This window comes from Amphibalanus amphitrite, unplaced genomic scaffold (assembly GCF_019059575.1).
Source record: "Amphibalanus amphitrite isolate SeventyFive unplaced genomic scaffold, NRLGWU_Aamphi_draft 001051F_arrow, whole genome shotgun sequence".
NCBI lineage: Eukaryota > Metazoa > Arthropoda > Thecostraca > Balanomorpha > Balanidae > Amphibalanus > Amphibalanus amphitrite.
The window spans coordinates 231574-249452 of record NW_024882545.1 but is presented as its reverse complement, the minus strand read 5'-3'; positions in this window follow the sequence as shown (position 1 = coordinate 249452).

Sequence of the window (17879 nt, the reverse complement as noted above, 5' to 3'; positions counted from 1 at the left end):
CTGACGAAGAAGATGACGCCGTGGAGCACCGTCATGCAGATGACGGTGTGAAGAGCGGCACGTTCAGGAGCGAGTAGTGTGATGTTGGAGGGGGTGAGGTTGGGAAAGGTGGAGAAGGTGGCGATGTCGTAGTCGTCGTACGCGGGGAGGGAGGTGGCGTCTGGGGACCGGAGGACATTGGTGGTTCGTGAGGTCGGATGGCCGGCTGTTGGTGCGTTTGTCTAGTGAATTTGGGTTTAGTCACTCCGGTCACACGGAGGTCGTAATCCGTCGGGGCGATGCGTTGTTCAGCAGCCAGCGTCTTTAGGCCAACATCTTCGGCAAATCACTCCCACCATCGCATGACAACGTCACGTGGTAAACTTCTCCAAACACCACTCTGAGAATATTCCTAAAACTGTCACACGTTGTTCAGTCACTAGGATCATTGATCACACTCCGTCCTAATGGAGAATCTTCAGCACAGCAAAAGAGCAGCCACGCCACTTTTAATCAGCTGGGCGCTGCACTTCCAAAATTGTCGATCCAGCAAAACTCCGGCACGAGACTGACTTGGTTTGAGCTTGGTTTCAGCGAGTTTCAATGCCAAGCGCGTGATAAGATCTGTTCCCGTCATTTGGATGCATGAGCGCGGGAGCCGGGGGGGGGGGGCAGTGGGGGCAGCTTGCCCCCCCCCCAACTCTGGGGCCGTGGGGGCGGTTCCCCCACAACTTCGAGACGGAATACCGCACTTTTTTGCAAATGAATTCTTTTTTTTTTAAAGCAAAGGGATCAGAAATAAGTGGCCTGGAACCGGTGAGAAAACCAGATTTGGGGGTACCCTAGGTTGATCTCTATTATCCCGCGAGTTGCTGGGGGGGGGGCGTTAAACGCCCCCACTTTTTTCGCCGGGCCATAGCATAAAAACGGCGCGCCGCAGGCGCGCCAAATTTTGGGTACCTGTAGGGAATTGATTGAAGTTTATTGTGACAAAGTTTCAAAAAAATCGGTCGGACAATTTTTGAGATATCGAGGTTTTAGTGACGTCATGATTTCTGAGTTTTCGACCAAAAACGGCATATGTTCAAAAAATCATATAAAACCACAGAATAGACATACAGACATGCCGTAAACGCCATTAGACCGCCAATACCATGATCAATCAAATGGCTATCTTCGATTATTGATTATCGCTCCGCATTTTCCATAATCTTGAACTGAATCTTGGCAATTTTTCGTGACTACTTCACGACCATGATACATGCATTTCTTAAATTGAACTTTTTGAGCCAAACACGTACACATATGATAAAATGAATGTCACCATCGTGCTCTACGCCCCAAATTACCTATAAAACATGTGTCACAGGCTGCGAATATCAGTTTTGATTTTCGGGGATATGTGCCTACCCGGTTGACCTGACCTTGAACCTGACCTATGCTTGACTGACCCCTACATGGAGCTGACACTCTTGTAGGCCTTATATGATGGATTGTGCACCGTTTGGACAGAGTTTATGACGAGAGGCGCCCATTGCGAAGTCCTGAAATCCATGCTACTGAAAGCCCGATTTCAGGTGTTTGACCTGACCTTACCCGACCTGTGACCTCAAAATTCAACTTTAAAGTACTCATCTGAAGCGTCTCGTCGCGCTCTTTCGTTTGCCGCCTCGTGCGTTTCGCTGCGCCTATTGGTTCTCGAGTTATCGGCTGGGGGCGTTTAACGCCCCCCCCCCCCAGCAAACGGTGGGTGGCGAAATACCCCAGCAACTGCCGGGTTATGGTGTGCCCTCCTAGTCTGAAAATAGTTCCCGCGCCCCTGTTTGGATGCAGTAGGAGCAAGATGAGATGGTTTCTGAGTAACTATATTGATAGTTCGATGGTGAAAGTGCGTTGTTGAGATTGATTCTAGTCTGATTTGTGTCTTGATGTACAACCTTGAATGCTTTGGATACAATCTCGTTCGATGAAAGACTGAGAGGTATACTTTGAAGGCTCTGTTGTGGCACGCTGTTTATCTGTAACAGGACAAGGACAGTAATTAACCCGCGCCGGGCGGGGGGGGTGTTTGAGCAACCCCCTGCGGTTTTTCGCAGATATCTAAAAAAAAAAACGTCGGCGCGGAGCGCCGCCGTTTTCGTCGCACCTGTTTGTGCATTTTTTCCACACATGTTGTAAAAATTTCAGGCCCAGGTCGCCTTAGGTCAGGTCACGAGGTCACGCCAAGTGACCTCACCTCAGAAAAATAAGAATGCTCGTCATAGCTACACCGATTGATCGATTACCTTGAAACTTTCAGCGATTGATAAGAGCAACATTATCTATGAAATGTTTATCTCGGAATTTTGATATCGCTGACCTAACGTCAGGTCAATTTTGCGGCCTCTCCATTTTAGGTAGGTAGGGGAGAGCGGGGCCAGTTGAACCACTTTTTGTATATTAACATGCACAGCGAGATCTAGTTGTCGTGAGTTGTCATATCGAAAAATGCACAATGCCATGAAAAAATATGCTCTTTTGGCTTTATTTTTAGATATGTAAAATTATCCCTCGCCCCGTTGGGGGGGCCATGTTGGCCCCCCCTGTGGTTTTTCTTGAATAGCAAGAAAACGGCGGCGCACAGCGCCGCCAAATTTTCAGTACCTTCCCGGGTATCAATTTGACACCTTCACACCAAATTTCAAGTCTTAGGTCACCTTAGGTCAGGAGTTATTGAGGTCGAACTGAGGTCATGTTCGAGCAAAAATGAGCAAAAAACATGCAATCTTGAAACGTTCACCAAATCTACAGTTATCAAGCAATTTCAAAGTTCATTATATGGTCTAGTAGACAAAAAGCGGCGCTACATAACTGCTATCTCGGATTTTCAAAATTTTGGGTTTTTGACCCAAAGAATTTCAAAAAATTGATTTCTTTAGAAAAACTAAAAAACAATCCAAAATTTTTCCGAATTTCGAAAAAACCGGATTATATGTGATATTCCCTGCGCTCTTCTATATACATACCAAATTTCAGATCGATATCTCGATTTTTGGCCAAGTTATAGCGAAAAAAACTGTTCAAAAACGATGACGCCAAATTTTTGAACTCAATTTTTAGCGATTTTAGACCTCGTACGGCAAAACAAAGACCACCATTGTACTCCCCGTGACGAGCTGCATCGATTCAATACCCATTTTATGCAAAAATATCAACTTTTAAATTTGACCTAATTTGACCTGACCTTGACCTGACCTTGACCTGACCTTGACCAAAACGTGACCTAAGCTGGCCCCAAAGGCTGCCTGACCCACATAATCGCATTTGTCATGTAAAATGGACCATAAAACATGTATCACACGACACTTTCATATTGTGACCCCCCAGTGACGTGACCTCTGTGACCTGACCTGGTATCAGTGACCTCAAATAGCAAAATATGTGTTTGAAGAGCATTTCCCCATCGATAATTTTCAATGAAATGCATTTTACTCGATTTTACAACGCATTTCTTGAAATGCCTGTAAACGGTGAAAATTGGACCTTTGACCTGACCTGTGACGTCATCGATTTGACCTAGGTCAATAAAATTGGGTCACAAGGTAGTTCCCTGATAGGGCTATCCAACACCGTTTGCCGCTTGTCGCTAGGTTGCGTGGTTCTCGAGATCTTAGGGGGGGCCAAAATGCCCCCCCCCCCAACGGGGCGTGTTGCTCGGCAGAGCCCAACGGGGCGCGGGTTATGTTTCAAACATATTTTGCTGCCAAACGCATGCTTATAAAACAGCTCTACGCCCGTTTCAAATGACCCCGATGCGAGGGTCAATTGAACCAGCCCATGGGGTCTGCACCTATCCTTAACAATGGGATGTTTTCCTCTTTAAGGCCACTTTCTTAACCCGCGCCCGGCTGGGGGTCCTGGATTTCCACGCCCTGCTGGGGGGGTGTTTGAACACCCCCCCCCCCCCCTTCTAACTCGGCTCCTGGGCCACGTAGCGATACGCGGAAGGCGGCGTTCGAAAGAGCGTCAAAAATAATGAGGAAATCACTTCGGTCAATTTTTTGGTCAGGTCAAAGGTCAGGTCACCAGAGGTCATTGAAGGCAAAATTTCGCCGATTTCCAGGTCGAATGTCGAAAATTTCCAAGAAGCCAACGCATAACTCGGGAACCAATAGAGCTACAGCGCCGCGGAAAAGCGCATTCGATAGCCCTATTAACGCCCTTTCTGAGTAATTTTCTCAGATTTGACCTAACGTCAACGGTTTTGCCTGCAGGGGGCAAAAACTGCAAAAATAGCCGATTTTTTTCGGAAACAGTTTTTCTGCAATAACTTTTGACCCAAGCATTCTACGAGCTTACTTTTACCGGCATCGTGTTCCTCTCGTCAAGACGCATCGAATGAACTATAACTTGACCTTGAAAGGTCAACTTGAAAATTTGACCTCAGGTCAAGGTCATGACCTGACCGGAAAGTGTCATGTTGCATATCAGTCGATCCGTATCGTCGAGCTGAACACATCTAAGGTGTTTTCATCGCTCTAGCATGCCTCTATCAAAAGTTATTTGCGAAAAACTGTTAGATACCATTCGTGACCTAAGATGACCTCAGGGCATAAACAGGGGTCACGGACACCATTTTCATGTTCAGTGTGTCTAAACCACTTGTAATTCAGTGTTTGGGAGTGTTTATAATGTCTTTCGTCCAAAACAGACGCATTTCAATTTTCTCCCATTGACTTATAATGGGGAGGTCGCAAAATTGACCTGACCTTAGGTCATCGATATCAAAATTCTGAGATATACATTTTGTACATGCTATTGCTCTTAGCAATCTCTGAAAGTTTCAAAGCGATCGGTCACTCGGTGTAGCTATGACAGACATTGAAACTTTTTATGAGGTGAGGTCACTTCAAGTGACCTGGTGACCTGACCTTGAATGACCTTGGTTTGAAATTTTCACAACATGTGTAGAATTGATGCATGATAAGGTGTACCAAAAACGGCGGCGCTCCGCGCCGCCGTTTTTGAGATATTCGCGAAAAACCACAAGGGGGGTGTTCAAACACCCCCCCAGCAGGGCGCGGGTTAAGGAGATATTTTGTCCGGTTTACTTTTCCAAATGCTACATTCAATAGGTCGTTGGAAAGCTAAAAGTGCAAAGTTCCTCATAATAGGTGAGATAAAGTACATAGACTATGGTAAAATGGGCGGATGAGAAAAATGAGAAATATCTCAGGCTATAGTGTGCTTTCAAGCAAAAGGCTGGAGAAAAAAGGGGTCAAAAATTGAGCTCTATTAAACTACTATTTCAGTTTAAAAGCTCATTTCAAAGGTGGACTATTCCCTTTAATGTTTACAGCCCCTGAACAATAACCATTGCAAAGGTCGCCGGGGTCCATTGAAACGGCCTGTGGCCCTGTTTCAACTGACCCTCAGAGAAGCGTTTCAATTGACCCCATCCGCTACCGCCATCTCGCACGCGCCGTAAAGCACATGTCAAACGAGCTGGAGGGACGGCATCATGCTGAATGAAGGGCCAAATAAGGTGTTATTCCGGAGCCAGGAGTTCTTCTTTCAGCAAACAAAGGTATATGATATATCACAAAATATTCATAAGAACGATTTCTCCCAAACGCCCCTCAAAAACACAAAAACAAGTGTCAAATCAAAATTACCGTCCGTTTGCCGCCCAAACGCCGTTGACAAAGGAAGTGGTCGAGCGCGGATGCGCAGTGGTGTCGGCAACGCCATATCTTGCATACTGTTGAAAATAAAGCCATGTTTCATCTGACCCCGTGTTTCAACTGGCCCCGCTCTCCCCTACTACGTATGTCAATGGGAGAAAATTGAAAAGCGTCTGTTTTGCACGAACGCTATTCTAGACACTCTCAAACATCGAGATGTAGGTAAAATTGACACACTGAACCGGAAAATGGCAACTGAGATCCCTTGTTATGTCCCCGAGGTCATCTCAGGTCACGAACAGAATCTAACAGTTTTTCGCTAATAACTTCTGGTAGAGGCGTGCTAGAGCGCTGAAAACGCCTTAGATGTGTTTGGCTCGACGTTGCGGATCGACTGATATGCAACATGACCTTTTCCGGTCAGGTCATGACCTTGACCTGAGGTCAAATTTTCAAGTTGACCTTTCAAGGTCAAAGTATAATTCATTTGACGCGTCTCGACGAGAGGAACACGATTCTGGCAAGATTAATGTCATGGCTCCTTTGAGTCAAAAGTTATTGCCGAAAAAAACGCTTTTCGTAAAAACGGCTATTTTTGGAGTTTTTGCCCTCTGGATTTTAAACCGTTGACCTGAGGTCAAATCTGAGAGCATTACTCAGAAAGGTCTGTAAAAGGCCTATCAAATGCGTTTTTCCGCGGCGCTGTAGCTCTATCGGTTCCCGAGATAGCCGTCGGCAGTCGCTAAAATGTTGAAATAGTCAACATTTTACCTTTGGTGACCTCTGGTGACCTAACCTCTGACCTGACCCAAAAAAATGACCGAAGTGTTTTCGTCCTTACTTTGGACGTTCTTTCAATTGCCGCTTACCGCGTGTCGCTATGTGGCCCAGGAGCCGAGTTAGAAGGGGGGTGTTCAGACACCCCCCGGCCCGGCGCGGAATCTGAGAGCACCGGCCCGGCGCGGGTTAAAACAAAAAAATGCCGTTTTTGACGATGGCGAAACGCTATAAGAACCTTATATGCTAGAAACGATCTTTTGTTTACAGTTGTTTTTAGACTTAGTGCCGGCATGTAGGAGATCATTAGTAAAAAGTAGGGGAGAGTGGGGTAATTTGGCCGCTTTTATTAGAAAACGATGTAACTAAAAATCGTCAACACATTTCTGCATTTTCTCAACGCTGCCAGGTGTGGCATACATTTTACTTTCCTGGACAGTAAACTTGAAATGATAGAGTAACTACTTATATTGAAATTGTGACGTATTACAAAGGTCTGCAAAGCGGCCAAATTACCCCACTAGCAGGGTTATTTGGCCGGGGGTGTGGGGCAATTTGGCCGGTGTTAGTTTCAGGCCATGATTTTTGTTATAGGCGAGTCAGCTTCACATCCAGCAATGACGCGTGTCCTACGACGCATTTGAGGCATTTTGGAGGTTGACTCAGCCGTCACAGGGGTCGAAAATAGTCAAAATAGCGGCTCTAGATGCGATGACAGTTTTTTTACGAATAGCTTTTGAAGTAATCAAGCTAGACCAAAACTAAAAACACCATCGTAATTCTCTCGTCATTCCGCATCGAAACATGTATGTGTTGACCTCGAGAGGTCAAGGTCAAAGTTTGACTTCAGGTCACGTTACCTCAGGTCGCTTGACCTCAAGGTTACGTGAGTTCAAGGTCATCATGTATATCATTCGATGCGCCTTGACGAGCTGAACACAATGAGACCATTTGCGCGGCTGCATCTTTTTTCTGTAAGTATTTATTAGCAAAAAAGCGTTAGGTAACCTTTGATGACGTCACATGCCCCTACAGCTGTCCAATAGGAAATATGGCATCAAGGTAGTCAAAGTTGGTCATCAATTATGTTCTTTATGGTATAATTGACCATGACAACTTGGCCGTCCAAGCATAGTGACTCTGAGCGCACCGGCCAAGTTGCCCCGCTAGTCCCGGCCAAATAACCCCACATTGCCATTCTGAAAATTTTTGTCTATAAAGTCGTCATGGCTGTACAGAACTAGATGAAATTGCTCTTGGAACCGCTGAACACCCTCAAGAATTGCGCTATAATGTTGGAATTCGTTTACAGCCCAAATACTACATGTTATACAAATTTTTAAACGGAAGTAAAAGTTACCATTTTCTAACGAAATTCACGTTTTACTAATTTTGAATAAAACTAAGAGGGGGAAAGTTTTGACATTTGTTCTCGAGTTAGTTCTGCCGATGACAAATTAATAGAGACTAAAGTTATTTCATTCACTTTTATCAGCTTTCGTACAGGTGGGGGCGGCCAATTTACACCACCGGCCAAATTACCCCACTCTCCCCTACCAGAGCTGGTCGTTTTATTTTCCTTGGAAATGAATTATTTGTGTTCAACTAACGACTTGGAATCCAGAAGGGGACGTTAGATCAATGAAGGGAACAGTACATCAATGTTGTACTGTACTGTTGTACTGTAGATCAATGTTCGCTGTACCAGTTCTCGTTACAAAATCGTCAGACGGCTGAAATCGCTGAAACAAAATGCCTGGTGTTCCAACTTGCAAGAACACTAAACTATATGCAAAGTTGCGTCATATAATCCGTGCATAGCCCGTACTAAATGAAGCCAAGAACGTTCCTATAGGTGTAGGAACGTTTTCGAAAGTGTGTGTGTGTGGGGGGGGGGGCAGGTTCCCAGAGGCACAAAACCTCATCTACCCCCAAAATCCATTTTCTCCTCGGATTTCGGCCACTTTATTCTCGCAAGCATGCTCAAATTGGTTAAAAAAACGTGACAAAAAAATCGACCAAAATCTCGGGGAGACTCCCGTCCAGAAATTAAATCTCATGGACGCGTCCCCCTGGCCTCCGCAGCCGCGTTGGCACCAGGAGCGGATCCAGGAAAACTCCAAGGGGAGGGTCATGAATCGAAGTACATAGTGCCCCTACCTAAAACCAAAATTAAAACCTCAACTGATTTCGGCCACTTAACTTTGGTGGTGCCCTATTTTCATTTTTTACTCTTTTTTTTTGCCCTGGCAGGCCTGTGGTGCCCCTGGCGAGCCTGTGGTGCCCCTGTTAGGCCGCAGGTGCCCCTGGCAGGTTTGTGGTGCCCCTGGAAGGACTGTGGTGCTCCTTACGAGCCTGAAGTGCCAGCGACAGGCCCATGGTGCCTCTGCGAGGCCGGTGGTACCCCTGCGAGGCCGGTGGTGCCCCTGCGAGGCCGTGGTGCCCCTGCTAGGCCGCTGGTGCCCCTGGGCCCTGACAGGACTGTGGTGCTCCTGACAAGCCTGAAGTGTCCCCGACAGGCACGTGATGCCCCTGACAGTCCCAAGGTGCCCCTGCGAGGTCAGTGGGTGCCCCTGGCAAGCCTGTGGTGCCCCTGGCAGGTCTGTGGCGTCCCTGACAGACCTGTGGTGCCCCTGACAGGCCTGTGGTGCTCCTGAAAGGACTAAGGTGCCCCTGGGCCCTGACAAGCCTGAGGTGCCCCTGACAGGTCCGTGGTGCCCTTGACAGGCCAAATTGCCCCTGCGAGGCCGGTGGTGCGCCTGCGAGGCCGGTGGTGCCCCTGGAAGGGCCTTTGGTGCCCCTGGAAGACCTGTGGTGCCCCTGACAGGTCTGTGGTGCCCCTGGCAGACCAGTGGTGCTCTTGCTAGGCCAATGGTGCTCCTGACAGGCCGATGGTGCCCCTGTCAGGTCTGTGGTGCCGTGCCCCTGATAGGTCGGTGGTGCCCCTGGTAGGCCTGTGGTGCCCCCGGGCCCCAAGGGGGCATGACCCATGTGACCCCACCTTGGATCCGCCACTGGTTGGCACCCATGCGAATTCCAGAAGCCTGAAGCATCCAAAAACATTTTTTATTACGAGCGAGCGTGAAATGTGAGAAGTGAAAAGCCAGCAAAAGGTGTGTGGGGTGGGGGGCAGTTAACATTGCTGACCCCCTTTCGAAAGTGGGGGACCATTGCCCCCTGCCCCTGTTCCTACGCCTATGCCAGTAACCGATCAACTAAACTAATGCAAGGCCGCCTAACATAAATTGTTAGTTTACGCCGTTTACGCATTCTGCTGCGCCAGTATTGTCTCTCTTTGCAGCGCGCGCTGCTCCTAAGCTGCCACTTATTGCTTCTGACAAAGTTACTTTTCATTGGGTGGAGGAAAATTGCACTTAATAACGATGAAGCACAAATGGAAATCTTCATGGAAGGGCGGGCCAGAGAACCGTCAAGTTTGTTCTTCGGGGTGATGCCTACAAATACATTAAAAGGTTCGGCAAAAAGTGGGGGGGGGGGCAGTTAACATTACTGCCCCCCCCACTATGAAAAGTTGGGGGCCACCAGTCTACCCCCCCTGTTCCTACACCTATGGGAATGAAACACCACACCTGCGGCCTGCTTCTGGTTTTGCTAGAAATACTTCCGGTTTAGTGCAGCATGCTTCCAGATTTGAAGAATGTTTCCGGCTTTGTGCGTTCAAGTTCCCAGTTTGAGTCTAGTAGTTTTAACCCGCGCGGGGCTGGGGGGGGGGGGTAAATTTTACCCCCTCGCAAATTTTTGCAATATCTCAAAAACAGCGGCGCGCAGCGCCGCCAAACTTTCAGTACCTTTTCTTACATCAATTTGCCACGTTCCCTGAAAATTTGAGCGAAATCCGTCGGAACATTTTTGAGAAATTGACGTTTTAGTGACGTCATGTTCGCCATTTTCGCCTCAAAAACAGCAAAATTTCAAACGCCACTAACATCTTCATTTTTAAAGGAATCAAGACGTAACAAAAAAGGTTATACGCAATTCTAGTTTGTCTATCAAATGGGTATCTCGATTTTTGAAAATTTTGGATTTTGGCCCAAATTTAAAAAAAAAACTGACTTTTTTGGGAAAATGATTATAAAATCCAAAATTTTGAGTCTTTCGAAAAAACGGAATATATGTCAGAGAAGTGGTCTATGTGCACCTACATACCAATTTTTAGAAGAATCGGTTAAAAAATGTGGGAGTTATTCAAAATTGTATGACGTCACGACACACAAAAATTTTGAAAAATGATTTTTTGGAAGTTCTAGACCTCGTACGGAAACAAAAATAGCACCATTCGATTCGCCGTGAAAAAACTGCATCAGATAGACACGTTTTTAGGCCTTAACAACCAACTTCAAAATTTGACCTCACTTGACCTGACCTTGACCTGACCTCGACCTGAAATTCATCGAGAGTGGTCTATATCACTTATTGAGTGTGTCTATTGAATTCTATGAGTAAAATGACCCATAAAACATGTGTCACACATGCCCTTTTCTATATTTTGTTTTTTGGTGACCTGACCTGCCCTGACCTGACCTTGACCTTGACCTCTGAATGATATTGTATGCAACGAATATTGTCTTGGTAGCCTAAGAACACGTTTTGGGCGATCAGTCTCAGTCCATGACTCCATTCTTCGGCAACTACGGTGCAAGGCCGATACTGTAGAAACTTGCAATTTGTACCCTTGACCTGACCTTGACCTTGACCTCAAACTTTAAATTAAGTACATGTTTTTAGTTGTTCGTGATGAGAGCTTTCGATTGGCGTTTGAATTTTCCAAATCGGACCATTAGTTCGGGAGATAACGGGGGGGGGGGGTAAAATTTACCCCCCCCCCCCAGCCCCGCCCGTTCGGCTGGAGACCCCAGCCCCGCGCGGGTTAATGTTAAGTGAACACCATCCGCTGTTATCAGTCTTAGTGGATGGTGTTAGAAAAGCTGAGGAATCGATGGAATTTTGCTTACTCGGAGTCCGACTCCTACTCCGTCTTAAAAAATTCAACTCCATGTAGAACCCAGACCGGCCTAGCACTAACCCATACTGACCTAACCCATGCTGGTCCCAATGGTCGCCTAACCTACACCATTGAATTCAAGATGTAAAATTAATCATAAAACATACATCACGGGTACCCTAGAATAGTTAGATTCTTATTGTGAACCTTAGTGACCTGACCTCCGTGACCTGATCTGGTATCAGTGATCTAATTCAGCAACATACGCATTAGGCAGCCAACGCCCTATTGATGATTTTCGATGAAATGTCTTTTACTTGATGTAATAACTCATTCGGTAGAAGGCCTGTAAACGGTGAAAAATGAGAAATCTGACCTGACCCGTGATGTCATCAGTTGCACCTAATTGAAGCTCAATGAAATTGAGTCAAATAATAGATTTTGGTGTCGGCACAGTACTTTGCCCGTAAGGCTTTTCCCTGTAACTTAAAACCACAGTAACCAACCTTTACCCTCGCCGGCATAGGGGGGGGGTTGATGCAACACCCCCCCCTAAGGTTTTTCGCGAATAACTCGCGTAAAAAGCGGCCGATCGCAACGAAACTTTCAGTACCCTCGCATTGATCAATTTTACACCTACCCTGAAAATTTCATGACCCTGACCCCAATGACCTTTGACCTGTGACCTCTTTTCTGTGACCATGTTTGGCCGAAATCGCGGTTCGGCGCATGTCGGATCGCATTAGCCGCGCGTTTGCAAGCTTTTCGTGGTTTCAAACGTTCAAACATGTGATTTGATGTTACTCCCATGCATTAGGGTGGGTGTCAAGGTCACCTGAAGGTCAGGTCAGGTCATTGACCTTTGGTGACCTCGGGTGACCTCGGTTCACTTTTTCGAGTTTTACATGTTTCTAGGCTAGTTTTTGGAGCTGAATTCGAATTTAGCAACCATTTGAACATTTACGAAGTAGTTTTTGTGCCTTCGTAACATGTTACGAAGCTGTCCGAGGCGGTTGACACGTATTACGAATACCCGTCACAACCCCTACCGGTTGACCTGACCTGACCTGACCCGACCTGGTCTAAATGCTTAAAGACATCATCTCTGATCAAAACTAACACGATATTCGTGATCAGCACCCCGGAAAACCACATATCAGCCACACTTTACGACTTTCTAACAGGTCCCGATTTTCCCAGTTTTCGGGTCATTGACCTGACCTGGAAGGTCACCCGATGACCTAGGACCTTAAAATTGGGTATCATCGGCTTCGTCTCGTGACGGGCAACACGCTCGTTTTTTCCGCGAAGCTCTAGCTCGATCAGGGGCCAAACGCGAGGGGGGGTCGTACCAACCCCCCCCCCCTTGTGCCGTCGAAGGACTCAAAATGGCCTGTGCCGGCGAGGGTTTATGATCATCGACTCGGCTGTCATACAGTCAGTTGCACTTTACTTCTAGCACATTACTGTTCGATCTTTCTCATAAAAAGAATAAAGTACACTAATCCAAAAGACACAATTGTAATTTTACCAACTCTAAAAAGGTGTCATTACTTCAGCTGTAAATCATACCTACTCACTGTGGATCGGTCCGGCTCTGTTCTAACCACACCGCAATTGTTCCAAAGCCGACACCGTCCCGTTCTGACTCTGACTCTACATAAACTGTCGGTGGGAGAACGTGCCCGAGGCTATCCCCCCCTCTCCCCCACTCACCCACTCCCTGCGCATGCGCGTTGGTGAGTTGACGCCCAGCGATGGCAGGATGGGGGCGCATGAGCGGAGTGAATACACATTCCTACAACATAGCGGGTCAGGATCCAGTGTTGTCAGGACATCGAAGTACTTCACGCTTGTCAATACTTTCAAAAACGAAGTATATATTTATTGGTTGTTTATCGGTAATAGCTATTTTGTTATTAAACTAATACCAGTAATGCTTAACTTGTCAGCCAGTGGGAAAGGGGGGGGGCAATGGGCATAAAGTTGACCCCCTTTACGTTTGATATCTCCGAAACCAAATTACGAAGCTGAAACTTAACCCGCGCGGGGCTGGGGGGGGTAAATTTTACCCCCCTCGCGAATTTTGGCTATATCTCAAAAACGGCGGCGCGCAGCGCCACCAAACTTTCAGTACCTTTTCTTACATCAATTTGACACGTTCCCTGAAAATTTGAGCGAAATCCGTCGGAAAATTTTTGAGAAATTGACGTTTTAGTGACGTCATGTTCGCCATTTTCGCCTCAAAAACGGCAAAACTTCAAACGCCGCTAACATCTTTATTTTTAAAGGAATCAAGACGTAACAAAAAAGGTTATGCGTCTTTCTACTTTGTCTATCAAATGGCTATCTCGGTTTTTTGAAAATTTTGGATTTTGGCCCAAATTTTTTTCAAAAAACCGACTTTTTTGGGAAAATAGTTATAAAATCCAAAATTTTGAGTGTATCGAAAAAAACGGAATATATGTCAGAGAACTGGTCTATGTGCACCTACATACCAATTTTTAGAAGAATTGGTTCAAAAATGTGGGAGTTATTCAAAATTTAATGACGTCACGACACACACAAAAATTGAAAAATGAATTTTTTGGAAGTTCTAGACCTCTTACGGAAACAAAAATAGCACCATTCGATTCGCCGTGAAAAACTGCATCAGATAGACACCTTTTTAGGCCTTAACAACCAACTTCAAAATTTGACCTCACTTGACCTGACCTTGACCTGACCTCGACCTGAAATTCATCCAGAGGTGGTCCATATTACTTATTGAGTGTGCCTATTGAATTCTATGAGTAAAATGACCCATAAAACATGTGTCGCACATGCCCTTTTCTATATTTTGTTTTTGGTGACCTGACCTGACCTGACCTGACCTTGACCTTGACCTCTGAATGATATTGTATGCAACGAATATTGTCTTGGTAGCCTAAGTACACGTTTTGGGCAATCAGTCTCAGTCCATGACTCCATTCTTCGGCAACTACGGTGCAAGGCCGATACTGTAGAAACTTGCAATTTGTACCCTTGACCTGACCTTGACCTTGACCTCAAATTTTAAATAAAGTACATGTTTTTAGTTGTTCGTGATGAGATCTTTCGATTGGCGTTCGAATTTTCCAAATCGGACCATTAGTTCGGGAGATAACAGGGGGGGGGGTAAAATTTACCCCCCCCCCCAGCCCCGCGCGTTCGGCTGGAGACCCCAGCCCCGCGCGGGTTACGTCATAGTTTCAAATATTTTTTTTATTTTTGTAGGGTTAGAATACCTAGACATATTTGAGGAAAGCTCGGTGGTTGTAACACCTATGATGACAACACAGTGACGTCATAAAGTTTTATCCTTTTCCGATATGGAGCGTTTGTGATGTCGCTGAGCATGAAACGCAACGGTAAACACTGAGAAAAATCATGACTCCGCATGACACCCCCAGGGGGAGTTCACCAAAACGACACCCCAAAACTCCCAGGTGGTACTTCTCATTACATATTGGGTGCCGTTGCGTGAGCATTGATAAGAGGGGAAAGTGCACTACGATTTGACGATGAGGGGTTGTGTTGTTGTTGTGTTACTGTTACCATCACATTGTGTGTTATGCAAAAAAAAACTATGTGTTATGTATGCAGGGGCGCGGGAACTACTTTCCGACTGGGGGGGCACACCATAATAGAGGTCAACCTAGGGTACCCCCAAATCTAGTTTTCTCACCGGTTTTAGGCCACTTATTTTTCACCCCTCGGCTTAAAAAAAAACATTTGCAAAAAAAGTGTGGTATTCCGTCTCAAAGCTGTGGGGGCACCGCCCCCACGGCCCCAGAGTTGGGGGGGGGGGCAAGCTGCCCCCACTGCCCCCCGGCTCCCGCGCCTATGCATGTATGCAGGTCTTTGTCTATGATTCCGGGATAACCCGTCGACCGGCCCTAGCGGTGTTGCAGGGCCGGTTGGCCGGCCGGGCCTGCGGCGCGCCGCTCAAACGAGCTGGCGCGTCGCAGGCCGGCCGGTGACAGGGGCGCCGCCCCGTGGCAGGTGTATCACGGGGCGGCGCGGGTGGGGGCGGCGGCCCGTCCGGACCTCTGGGCGGTGTTTCACGGGACGCTGCTACCACGCTGCTATCAAATTGCGCGAACTGACGTCACACTTGTGGTAGTGTTGGAGCAATGGGCCTGTTGATGTTTCCATGGAAACCCAATTTGCCACGTGTAAAAGCAGCGTGCTGCTATCACCGGTGAAACAGGGCCCTGGAGAGGTAATCTATAGCACTCCCCAGACGGGGAGGTAACCAACAGATCTCCCCGGGGCCGGGACGGTCCGAGCCGATGTTACCGGCGCCGTCCTCCGCCCGGCCGGATGGGCCACAGTCACACACGCCAGCCGATGAAGGCCAGGACAAGTAATGTGTCGAATGATAGATGTATGTTCGTATGTGGAATAAATGTCCCTCAATCTGAAACAAACTTAACCCGCGACCTGGTGGGGGGGGGGCTATTTTTTGCCCCCCCCCCCTCCAGACTTTTCGATATATCTCCAGAACCGCTGCGCCGATCGTCACCAAACTTTCAGTACCCTCCCGGACATCAATTTTACACATTGTGACCAAAAATTTTCCCAAAGGCTATGATAGGTTGGCCGGAAATGACGTCAGAGTGACGTCATGTATTGCCGTTTTCGACCCAAAAAAGGGTTTCGCAGGAAGAGCTGTCAGGCCTATAGCTTTGCAAATACAGAAAAATGATAAACACATAAAAGCTGTAGATTGGACAGGGCTACAAAACTGCTATCTCGGATTTTGAAATTTTTGGATTTTGACCCCCAAAAATAAAAAAAATAGATTTTTTGGATATAATAATCGAAAAATCCAAAAAGTTTTTTGAATTTCGCAAAAACCGGAATACATGTGATAGTCCTTACCACCTTCCATCCACATACCAAATTTGAGATTGATACCTCTTTTTTTTGGCGAAGTTATAGCGAAAAAACTGTTCAAAATTGATGACGTCAAATTTTCAAACTCAATTTTTAGCAATTCTAGACCCCGTAGCGCAAAACAAAAACCAACATTAGACTCCCCGTGACAAGCTGCATCGAATCAATACCCATTTTATGCAACACTATCAACTTTAAAATTTGACCTTTTTTGGCCTGACCTTGACCTGACCTTGACCTGAACTTCACCAGAAAGTGACCTAAGCCGTACCTGATAGTCTTATAACCAACACCATTGAGTTGGAAATGAAAAATTGGCCATAAAACATGTATCACACAACCTCAGTAAAGTTGGGCTCATGTGACCTGACCTGTGACCCTTGGTGACCTGACATGTGACCTGACCTGGTATTGCCAGTGACCTCTAATAGCAACATATCTACTAGGCAACTGACGCCCTACCGCTGATTCTCGACAAAAGGCGTTTTCCTCGGTGTTATAGCGCATTTTTTAGAAGACCCGTGAACGGTGAAACATTTCATCTTTGACCTGACCTGTGACGTCATCGGTGACCCCGAGGTCAATGAAATTTGGTTTCGTTCGACAAATTTGACAGGCCTTTCGAACGCCGTTTGAATTTTGATGATCCATCCAGTAGTTTCGGAGATACGAGGGGGGGGGGGGCAAAAAATAGCCCCCCCCACCAGGTCGCGTTATAAACAGACCCCACCAGGGCGCGGGTTAATCGGAATATTGCACCCGTCACCCCTCTGTATGAAACTGAGGTCATCTCTGGTCATGAAAGGTCACCAGCCGTTTTTTGACGAATTTTTGGGAGACGTGCTAGAGCGGTGAAAACACGTCGGATGTGTTAAGCTCGACGATACGGATCGAATGATATGAAACAAGGCCCTTTCCGGTCAGGTCATGACATTGACCTGAGGTCAAATTTTCAAAATGACCTTTTAACCCTATTAGTGGCAGGCTCCTGGCTAACCCATATTAGTGGCAGGGGGGGGGGCTGTTTACGACCCCCCCTTGATATCTCGAGATCTAACCGGCCGATTTTCAAAATTCAAACGGCATTCGATTTGGCTTAACGAGATCTACATTTCTAAAAAAAATAAAATTAAAAAATGTCAATAGGGGGGTAGAGGGGGGTAAAAACGGGCAAATTGCAGATACATTTTAGACTGTTTATCACGGCCAGGTTTCTGAACCAATCTTAACGCAACTTTTGCCGATCGATAGAGAATGAACCAGGAATTCACATGGATCCTAAAAGTATGCATTTTCAAAAATCATAGGCGGATACAGATCATTGAGATTGGGGGTACACAAAAAGTATAGTAAATAAGGTTTTTGTTGGGACTGTTTCTAAAAAGGGTGGCAATGGTCTTGTTATGTTACAATTTTCTTATGAGAGAACGACTAAAATTGTATTGGTCATGCATAGGCGGTGTCAGGGCACCTATGTTGGGAGGTAAAAAATAACCCCCCTTTTTGGACGCCTGGATCCGCCTATTATAGCAAAAACGTGTCAAAAGAGGATGCACAATAACTTTGTATATGCTATC